Source organism: Primulina eburnea, chromosome 7, assembly GCF_022965805.1.
Source record: "Primulina eburnea isolate SZY01 chromosome 7, ASM2296580v1, whole genome shotgun sequence".
NCBI classification, from domain to species: Eukaryota; Viridiplantae; Streptophyta; class Magnoliopsida; order Lamiales; family Gesneriaceae; genus Primulina; species Primulina eburnea.
Window position 1 is genome coordinate 26,818,603 of NC_133107.1, and position 10,550 is coordinate 26,829,152.

A 10,550-nucleotide genomic window follows, 5' to 3' on the forward strand; every position below is an offset into this window, starting at 1 on the left:
ATTGGGAATGGACCGAGATAGTGTCGGGACTTTTTCTTCTTCGTCAGACCGAGAAGATAAAGTTATAAATTAATGTTGAGTTGGGATTGCACAACTCGAGTGAGGTTTGACTCGAGTTTCCCTAAATCACATACTTTACTTATTGCATTGATATTTGCATTGAGTTGATTGATATACTTGTTCTCTTGAATTATAGATGACAGGTGTTAGACGAGTAATTTTGTGACAGAAGTGCCTGATTGTGGTGGTATCGCCACGGGCACATTGCACGATGTCTCATGATAACGATATTAGCGATAGAGCTACAGTCTATGACGGATAGGTCAGGACTCCGGATGTTTGGTTATATCGAGTAATAGGATTGGAATTCTTCTATTACGGAGTTCGATATAGGAACACCCTATTTGGTTATATCGAGTAATAGGAACAAAGTTCCTTCTATTACGGAATTCGATATAGGAATACCACATTTGGAAATCGGGATCCCTAGGATAGGATTGAATCTAGTCTAAAACGTAGAGTCATGAGTTTGAGTGACAGTTATATCGATTGATATTGATGGACGTTGAATTATGTTCCTGATATTGGTGCATGCTTAGAATATGATTTATTCTTGATATTGAATTATGTTCCAGATCAGGGTACATGTATAGAATATGATTTATTCGTGTTATGGATTTATATCATGATTTTGATATATGATATGATTTTTGATATATGCTTTTATATTTTTTATATGATGGCATGTATACATGATTTATACTGGGATATTTATATCTCACCGGAGTTATCCGGCTGTTGTCTTGTTCGTATGTGTGCATGGCAACAGGTGGGCTAGGATCAGGTCAAGAAGAGAACGAGGCTGGACTAGATATCGTGGAGATCCAGGCTTTGAAGCAACTTAGGATTCAACACTGGCTTGTAGTTGAACCTAGTTGGATTATTGTAGATCATACAATAATTGTATGTTATGTTTAATATGTAATTTGAATTTAATTACATTACGTTTCCGCTTGCATTTTAAAAAAAAAAATTAGACCCTGTTCATTATACTTGATTAATTAGTCCCAATGACGATTAAGGACTGTATTAACGTCCGGGTCCCCACAAAAACAGAATAAATGTTACTGATTATTTTAAAATATTTTGTAAGACATAAAACATGGACTTTTGTTTTTAAGAAATGCATCCCACTATTTTGATATTTTCAACCCCTTCTGAAAACGATAAAAACAATTTCCTTATTGGGTACCCAATGCCAAATTGTTAAATCATGACCCCGAAAAATATCAGTCAATCACAATTTCTAAAAGATTGAGCCTAATTGCAACTCTTTGCAACCCTCGCATAAATTTGCCTCACGTTCGAGGAGGGTCCAATAATATGATTTCATTTCTCTTTACGTGTCGAAACCGACCTATCAATGTCGAATCTTATTGAACGGTCGCCATGAGATCCCCTAATTTTATGAGTAGAAATCATGGGATTTCCACGTTGTTCACATCAAATATGTCATTGGAAACCATAACATTCCGACATCCAGGCCTCCCTAAATTTATGAGCCAGACACTGATCGTGGGTAGCGTTCATCATGCAACCATCAATGAAGGTAGACAAGAAAATATTAAACTTTATTTTAATTTTAATTTTAATATGCTTGATTTAATATTTGATCTTATCCAAAATGAATGATTTTTTTTAAAAAAAATTGTCTCATAATTAATTTTAAAAATTTATGCCATGTTTGTTTGTATGCTTGTCATATTCATGTAACTCTCGTTATTATACTAATAATAATGTACATACTGATTATTTGTAATATATCACATACATCATAAATAATATAAGATGATTAATAACCGAGAGCTAATTGATCCATATGAGCCATATATATATCCATGTCCATAATCTAGGTAAATGCAGGGATGTAAATGCAATATTACACAAGCTTCTAAAATTTTACATGTCTTCGAGCTTCAAAATTCCGTTCAAGGATCTTGACCCATCATCTTCAAATCTTTATCCTTTACAAAATATTTACATTAATTATCTATGGCACATTGGGATACAAATTTAGGGGTGTGAACAGACCATAGATAAGTTCAACTTTTAATTATCCAATAATTATAATTACAACATGTAAAATATCTTATACACCTAGAAAATTATTCATGGCAATTGTTCATCACTATACCATATAATATCAAAAAGTATATTAATTGGATAATATCATATATTATCTACAAATCATATATCTTGTAAATTATCGCTAACTCTCATAATTAATAAGTTAAATTAAATTTCTTGTAAAAAAATATTTTTTACTATAAATAATTAAAATCCAATTTCAATTATTTATTTCGTGATTTAATCAAAATTATTTTTCGCGGACAGTTTGATCAATTTTCAGAAAATATCAATTTGGCCTGTAAATTTTGAAAAATTGAAAGACGGCCTGCGAACTCCCGAAAAGGAGTCAATGTCGGGCAGGACTACCCTAGACCATCTCGGGCAGCCTGCTCGAGCCCACGCCCCTACTGCCCCGGCAGCAGGCTGAGCGTTGCCCGAACCATTCGGGCAGCAAGTGGGTAGGCGGGCCCGAACCTTAATTTTTTTATATTAAGTTTGAAACTTTGGGCAAGCTGTTGGATGACTGCCCTGGGCAGCCGCTGCCCGCTCGCCCGTCCACGTGTCCTGCCTGACCCCTGAAATTATATTATCAGAACAAAAACAAATTATTTTTTGTAGTAGCAGCTGAAAAAAAATTTGTTGTATAAAATTAATTTTAGGGGCGGTATTTTCCTGGAATTTCAAACTCCATTAGAAATAATGAACTCAACAAAATTTTAAATAAAACATACGATTGAATACAAACTAGCTCTAATACCACTGTTGGGGCATCGTTTTCTCGAACTTAAGGTGCAGCAGAAGTTTTAAAATTGTGTTTTGACATTTGAAACTGTCCTTGGACGTTGTATGAATTAAACCATCTATAGAATGTTTAGTTATCATACCTGAACGCATATAACTGTTGTGTGTTTTATTGATTGCTCGCAAGCGCATGACGTCAAGTTATAGTAAAATGTGTTTTTGAGTAAAAGTGTAGATCCCACGAAAAGTGTGTATATAAACGTATATCAATGCTTGTAATTAGAATAGTCTCGAATTTACTTAGAAAATTCAGTAAAATGTTTGGTTTGCTTAAACGAATTAATTGAAAACAAAGAATTAATCTAATCATCGAGTTGAGAAATAACAGCGAGAGAAAATATCTAGAGAAATATTTCAGTAAGTTTTCACGATAACGATTCTCAGTTAAATTTATATTCATGAATTCTAATTATTTAATGGTCAAGAACACTTAATTATTTTATTCCCCCTTTTCCAAGTGAAAAATAAACTGTGCCATTCAAACCTCGATTCAAACATTCCTAATAAGAATATTGATTTAAATGATAAATGCAAACAATGTTCTTATCTAAGCCTCGCTAAAGTTATACGCCTTCCGAATTATATAAACATTCAACGATGTGTCTCTAATGATCTTTAATCCTAGTTCCTCTCCCGAGTTGTAGAATTAATCAGACATCACACAATTTATGGCCAGTAAATTGCAGTCAAATAAACACAGATAACACAATTAAACAAAAACGGAATTCAATCAAACAAACCACCGCGTCAAATCATTGTATCAACAAAGCTACGTCATTCTCTAGACTAGGAAATTAGTTCATGACAAATTCTAAAAAGAAACAACACATGTTTAACGTTTTAGATATAGTAACACAGTAAAAGATAGATGTGAAAGAATAATTGACAAATCCGAAGTGTCGTCTCTGTCCCCAGATCCGTCGTTCTTCGTATTTGCGATCGATCTTTGCTTCCGGATCTTCGTCTCGTGTTCGATCCTGCTCTCTTATGTACATTTTTTTTCCCAAAACGGCCTCTTCCTATTTTGAACCCTCGGTTTTTATTTTATTTCTGTTTCCAGTCCATAATTTGAAAGCCCAAATGTTTGTCTCGCCGCCATTGGCGTTGCGGCGCTGAGGAGGTGGCACCTAGGCGCCCATGCTTCACTAGTGTAGGCATCGTGGCGCTTGTTTCTTAGCGCCTAGGCGCTTGGTTTGCGCATGTTAGGCGTCGCGGCGCTGAGGAAGTGGCGCCTAGGCGCCCATGCTTCGTTGGTGTAGGCGTCGCGACGCTTGTTTCTTAGCGCCTAGGCGCTTGGTTTGCGCATGTTAGACACCGTGACACTTCTTGTGCAGCGCCTAGGCGCTCATTTCTCAGCTTAATGAGCGCTGTGGCGATACATTGTGGCGCCGCGGCTCTCTTCTATCGCAGTTTCACGCTCACAAATACTTCTGAATGCTATAAATCATCCAATAGTTGTTTATCCCCTGCACAACACAAAAACAACACAAACCAACATAATTCTCTTCGAAACCAACATAGATCAAATGGATTAGCATATAAATTAAGTGCAATTTTTGCACTTATCAAAACCCCCAAACTTGAACTTTTTCTAGTCCCGAGCAAAATTAAAGTAAAAATAGGAATTCAATCGACAAGTAATGATAACGACTAACAGTCATGGATATGCAATCATTGATCTTGGCCTCCGACTAATCCAATTTTTTTATGTAATTAATAATCACTCAAGAGTCACGTGCGTGTGTGATAAGTCAATGTTCAGTTACCCAATCAAATGCTCAAATTAATTTACAACACACACTAGCTTTATATACTCAAGAGATCTTCATTTCAGTTCAAACCACACTTCATTAGTATATAAATTCACTTACACAAATCACAAAGGACTTTATTGGTCACTGTTTGGTTCCATAGGTATTCAACATAAGTATACAAAGCAATCATGTTACACAATATGATGTTTACATGCAAATGATTAAATTCCATACTTGCTAACCATTTTTATCTGGTATCCGTAGGCTTGACTTGAACAACTTTTTTCCACTAGTATATTGGATAAATGTGACAAGGTTAATAGGTCTTGTAGGCTTGTAACGTTAAGCTACGGCTCATGGCTACAATAAAAGGTATGGAAATCAAGATTTGACAGAAATAATCGAATTTTCATCATCTTCACTCTCATTTCATTCACCATCACTCTATTGTTTTCTTCTCAATCATATCCTCCATTTCCCATATTTTTCTTTTTCTCCACATTTTTGTCATTTGATTATTTTTCTTCTTTTTTTTCTCTTTTTTTAAACTCTTTTTTGCACGTTTAATTTTTCTTTTTCTTTACAAGGAGTATTTGAATCATCACAACACCAATGAATTTATTTCTCTCAAAATTTAGGTAGGAAAATAAGTTTCATTAGCTAGTTGTTGTGGGATGTAGAATAGATACAAGTGGGGGCTAATTGTATGTCATTGACACACACCGCTTGATTTTTTTTTTTGTAGGCTCAAAATGGGTCACTAGGGATATTTCATGTTGATTTGGTAGGCTCAAAGGCTTAAACGGTTCCAAAGATTGTCTAAATCATTCCTATGCCACATATTATCCGTATTTCACCTTGAAAAGTGTTCAAGCAAGTTCTAGAATTCTGTCAACCCACTAGTCAACTCATACAGACCAATCACAGGATTTTTTTCAATCAAAATGATATAAATAGGTGCACAAAGAAAAGCCAAGCATCTCAATTAACTCGAGGCTCAATGGGCAAACAATGGACAATAAACAATGAAAACAGGCCCAAAGATATTGAGAAATAATTTCTAGATCATCTCTGTGTTTGCAAAAGTGTTAGTTAATGTCATGTGAGAATAACTAAAAATCAGATCTCCATTGTCCAATTAGCATCACAGGTATGTAAATTGTATCTAAGCATTGATAGTATCAACAAACATGACAGTGGATAAAAATGTGACTCCCAAGTAATAATGAATACATTTATGCTTTAGAATCATGATTTCATTTTCATCATCAGCCTCACGATATGTGGGGACCCGGGTGCTAGCTCATCTTCTTTAATCATTTGGGACTAATTGGATCAATTGTGTATGCTTCTTTGATAAAAAAAAATTTTAATCATATCAACGCATTACTAACCAAAATGTGTATACAAGCATACCACAAGTTAAGTTTATTTATTGTACAAGATCAAATGTAAAGTCTACAACACATGATCAACATGCAAATTTATTCCAATTACAAATCACATAACTAGTGTTTGTTTTTCCATCACTACAAGTCTAGGAATAAACCACTATTTCCATATCTATGCTCGGATCACCACGCTAATCATCACTCGTTCAATCTCTTCTCGGTACTGATCTTGTCCCACCTATTGCCATGCACACATACAAACACGAAAATAGCCGGAAACTCCAGTGAGAATAAATCCCAGTATAAAACATGTATACATGAAATTCATAAAATCATATATACAAGCATAAATCATGTGTCAAAGAATTTGAATCATAATTTATGACACATTAGTGAATACAGATAAAACTCTTGACTCGACTCACATCTAAGTCTAGGGATCCTGGTGTGAATAAGACGTAACAAATCTCCCACCTACTCTCCCAATCAGGGTGATGGTACGTCTTATTCCTAGACTTGGGTCCTCTTTGTATCGAACAATAGGAGTCAATCTTCTCCTACGCACATCGATACCACCGAACATCTAGTAACTTGGCACCTCTGCAAATGACTCATCTATCTCAAGTGCATTTCTATAACTCAATAGACAAAGTATAACATATCAAAGCATAAACAATCTAGTATGTGGTTTTGGGAAACTCCAGTCCAATCTGACTCCAGTCGTATCTCCCGGTTCAACATTGATTTATACCTTTGTTTTCTCTGTGTTTGGTTGGATGAAATCAATCTCAATCTTCAAAACCTTCAATACAAATCTGAAATACATGTATAAGATGCATTATATCAACTTTCAACTCAACGTAGGAATACCCATATGCAATCTCGATAAATTTTGACGGCATAACAGCGTAGTCTAAATATACACAGCAATACAATATCAGTCAGATATCAATCCCAACATCTCATAATCAACAACAACACAAATATTATATCACATCTCAATCAAATCAACTCGGAAAATCATAACAATTTCATACGATATCAGTTCTTCAATATGGTTTCGGTTATACGATATTAAACATGTCAAGAACATAATATATAAATCCTATCCGATTCTGGCAATATCATATCTCAAATCCAATCAAAACGTAATAAAACTTACATCCGTATGAAACCTGCGTCGGTAGGAACACAGTACTGAAGTCAGATTCAAAATCTAACGAGCGGATTCTTCACAAACCGAACTCTAAAATTGAAATCTTGAAAGTTTCTCTCGGACTTCTCGTTTCTTCCTCTTTTCTATTCTGATGAAGGAAAGCTTATTACACACACATATATATATATATATATATATATATATATATATATATATATATATATATATATATATTGCATGTTTCAGCCATGTGGCATACTTCTTCAAGCAGCACGTCTTGCGCATATGCGCGACCTCAATCGACGCATATGCGCGAGACCTACTGGTCTCGGCAGTCTTCCCTTCAGCATCTTGCACATATGCGCGCACCATCGTCGTGCATATGCGCGAGGTTCTCTGGACATGACATTCTTCAATACTCCTCCTCGCGCATATGCACGCCCTGTTTCGCGCATATGCGCGAGGTCCTCTGTCTGCCTCGCGCATATGAGTGCATCAGTGCCGCGTATATGCGCGAGGGATACTGTCCTCGCACATACGTCACATGCAATCTTATTTCGTGTCTCGGTTGGCCCCTTCATAATCATATCAAATCATAACTCATTATTCGCAGATTAACAGATAAAATTCCCGGGCATTACATTTCTTCCCCCTAAGATACGATTTCGTCCCCGAAAGCATAGGCAAGCAAATCATATCAATAAGAAGGTATCACAGAAAAATCTATACAAAAAACTCACATCAATGAAATAACTCTGGGAATCTCTGTCTCATATCTGATTCAGTCTCCCAGGTAGCTTCCTCGATGCCATGACAACTCCACTGAATCTTCACAAGTGGAATAGTTTTCGTTCTCAGCTGTTTTTCCTTTCGATCGAGAATCTGAATCGGCTTTTCGAAATAACTCAATGTTTCGTCAAGTTGGGCCTCGTCTGGCTGAATAATATGTGAAGCATTTGGCATGTACTTTCGCAATAATGATACATGAAAGACATCATGTATCCCGGATAAAGAAGGAGGTAGGGCGAGTCGATAGGCAAGATCCCCTATCTTCTCGAGAATCTCGTACGAACCGATATAACGAGGAGATAAATTTCCTCGCTTGCCAAAAGGACAATGTCTCTAAATGGAGAAATCCTCAAGAATATTCTATCTCCATGCTCAAACGCTAACGGTCTACGTCGAATATTTGCATATTTGGCTTGTCGATCTTGAGCCATCTTCATTCTCTGTTGAATCAGCTTCACTTTTTCCGTCATATATCGAATCATATCAGGCCCAATATCAGGTACCTTGGAGATATCGTGCCAATACACAGGAGATCTACACTTCCTGCCGTATAACGCTTCAAATGGTGCCATCTCTATGCTCTTCTATTAGCTATTTTTGTACGAGAATTCACAAAGAGGTAATGAATCTTTCCAACTAGTGCCAAAATCTAGCACTACAGCTCTAAGCATATCCTCCAGTGTCTGGATAGTCCGCTCTGATTGTCCGTCTGCCTGTGGATGATATGTGGTACTCAGATGTAACTTCGTACCTAGAGCCTGTTGTAAACTATGCCAGAAATGTGAAGTAAATCGCGGATCACGATTTGATACGATAGACTTCGGCACACCATGTAATCTGACCACCTCTCGGACATAGATCTCTGCCATCTTGTCATTTCTGTACGGAAAAAGTATGTTGATTTGGTCAATCTGTCAATCACGACCCAAATCGCATTACAGCCTCGGGAAGAACGTGGTAGTTTCGAAACGAAATCCATGGAAATGTGATCCTATTTCCATTTGGGAATGGATAAACTCTGTAGTAGACCCCCGAGTTTCTTCCTTTCTGCTTTCACTTGTTGTCAATTCAAACATCTAGACACAAACTCGGAAATTTCTGATTTCATTTGTTTCCACCAAAACTGTTTCTTCAGATCATTGTACATCTTTCTGCCACCAGGATGAATACTAAACCGACTACTGTGCGCTTCTGTCAATATCTGTCGTTTCAAATCTGAAACATCTGGCACCACAAGACGGTTATTCACATATAACAAAAGATCACGAACCTGGTATTCAGATTGATGCCCTGATCTGACCATCTCAGTTGACTTCTGAATATTCTGATCAACTTTCTGAGCCGCTTTAATTTTCAAAATCAGCTTTGGTTCGACTTGAACAACATATAATCGCAATGGTCTACGATCTGTCTCAAATACTAACCCAGACAAACAACAATCTTCTATTAAATTCGAAACGCCAATAGTCGATAAGGATAATGAACATACCTTACGACTTAATGCATCAGCTGCGGAATTGGACTTTCCTGGATAGTATTTGATTTCACAATCGAAATCCTTCAATAAATCAAGCCATCTTCGCGTATAAATAGTGTCGCCATATCTTCAATGCAAATACAATGACCGCCAATTCAAGATCATGAATTGGGTATCGAGTCTCATGTGGCTTCAACTGTCGGGAGGCATAAGCGATAACATGGCTTCGTTGCATCAAAACACAACCCAATCTCCTGTGAGAAGCATCACAATAAACAACAAAATCACCTGTACCAGACGGGATAGTCAACACCGGAGCACTGTCAACCTCTTCTTCAATTCAAGGAAACTGGATTCTCATTCTTTAGGCCAAACAAACGGAGCATTCTTCTGAGTCAATTGTGTAATCGGTTTAGCAATACTGGAGAAATCTTTGATAAATCGTCGATAATATCCTGCTAAACCCATAAAGCTGCGAATCTCTGACACTTATGTCGGTCTCGGCCAAGAAATCACGGCTTCAACCTTGCTGGGATCAACTGATATACCATCTCCGGATATGATATGACCCAAAAATACAACCTGTCTCAACCAAAATTCACATTTCGACACTTTTGCATACAATTTCTCAGCCCTCAAAATTTGCAACACAGTTCTCAAATGCTCAGCATGATCAATCATATTGTTCGATTAAATCAAAATATAATCAATAAAATAATCACGAAATCATTGAGATACCTCTGAAACACACGGTTCATCAAACCTATAAATACATCTGGAGCATTCGTCAAACCGAACGGCATGACAATAAACTCATAATGTCCATACTTGGTTCTGAACGCTGTCTTCTATATGTCAGAATCTCTGACTCTCAGCTGATGATATCCTAATCTCAAATCGATCTTGGAATAGACAGAAGAACCCTGTAACTGATAAAATAAATCATCTATCTGAGGCAAAGGGTATTTATTCTTTACAGTAGCCTTGTTCAGTTGCCGGTAATCTATACAGAGCCTCATGGAACCGTCCTTTTTTTCTAACAAACAGTACTG